This window comes from Hippopotamus amphibius, chromosome 1 (genome assembly GCF_030028045.1).
Source record: "Hippopotamus amphibius kiboko isolate mHipAmp2 chromosome 1, mHipAmp2.hap2, whole genome shotgun sequence".
Taxonomy (NCBI): domain Eukaryota; kingdom Metazoa; phylum Chordata; class Mammalia; order Artiodactyla; family Hippopotamidae; genus Hippopotamus; species Hippopotamus amphibius.
Genome location: NC_080186.1, coordinates 106,165,494 through 106,166,726, shown reverse-complemented (window position 1 = coordinate 106,166,726; position 1,233 = coordinate 106,165,494). Strand labels below are relative to the sequence as shown.

Below are 1,233 nucleotides of genomic sequence, written 5' to 3'. Positions count from 1 at the left end.
ATTTATATATTTATTTTAATATTTTTAATTTTTTTAGAGCATTTATTCAAGTACAATAGACACACAATAAACTGTCTTTCTCCTTGGCAGCTTTCCTCCTTTATCCCTCTCAGACTTGCCCCCTGCACCCGCAGGCTGAGGCCGCCTCACTGTCTTGGATGGGGAGCTCAGAGCCGATCCAGGTGGTGCCCTCTTAGACTTTCTAGAACTTTTACCTGGTTCTAAATCCACTGCTAGAAGGAAGGTTTTGAAGAGCAGCCGATTGGAAAACTCTAGGTTCCTCTAGGATGAAAAACTTAGAGGTGGCATAAGAATTCTCGGTGGACCCACCACCTCCGGCCCCTGCGGCGGAATGCATCCTCAGCCAGACATTTATTGGGCACCTGCTGGATGCCAGGCCCTGCTCCGGGTGAGGGGCTGCCTGGGGCGCAAACTCCAGGTCGTGCCTCATGGAGCCCTTCTCTGGAAGCGCCGAGAGGAGGCAGCACGGTGGGGACACAGCCAGTTGCTGTCCTTTCCCCCACGCGACCACCCGGGCCTGCAGGTGGGGTGGGGTGAGGGGGGACCTGCAGTGAGCGCGAAGAGTGAGGCCGATCATGAGTGGGAAACGGGGGACTTGGGCCCGAGAGAGCCTGCAGTCGTCCCGCCTAGAGGGGCCGCTTTTGAGGCGGCCAGGAGCAGGCAAGGATGGTCGTGGGCCCGGCGTTGTTTCGTCAGAGCCCGCAGCTGACTCGGGCTCGGTGTCCACGGCCGGACGTTCCTGAGGGACGAGACTCAATGCCTCTGGCACCAGTGAGGCGGGACAAGATAGAGGCATGTGACTCTCTTTGCCGCTGGATTGGAAGGGACGGAGACTGCATTCTGATTCCAGGATGTTACAATAAAACCTCGCAAGCGCTTGTCTCTGTGGCGCAATCGGTTAGCTCGTTAGGCTGTTAACCGAAAGGTTGGTGGTTCGAGCCCACCCAGGGACGGACTTGGCTTGGCATCTGATTAGCGAGGTCTCAGCTGCCGCTTTCATGCGTCTGCCCTTGCAGTGCCTTCCCCCCGCGCCCCTCTCCCGGAACTCTCCGGGAACCTCCACCCAGCCGATCCCCAGCACGCTCTACTTCCTCCCGGTTTTTAACCCTGGTGCCCCGGTCTCTTGGCACCACCTGGAGGGCTGCCCTCGCTAACTCATCCACCCTGTGCATTCCAGGGCAGCTGCCAGAGGAAGAAGGCACAGGCACACGG

At 58.0% G+C, this 1,233-nt stretch overlaps 1 non-coding gene across 1 annotated transcript; it reads left to right on the top strand.

Moving 5' to 3' along the window:
• The first annotated feature begins 900 nt into the window (after window positions 1–900).
• Window positions 901–974, top strand: TRNAN-GUU (transfer RNA asparagine (anticodon GUU)). Its single transcript has one exon. It is a non-coding gene; the product is annotated as a tRNA-Asn (tRNA).
• The last annotated feature ends 259 nt before the right edge of the window (window positions 975–1,233 follow it).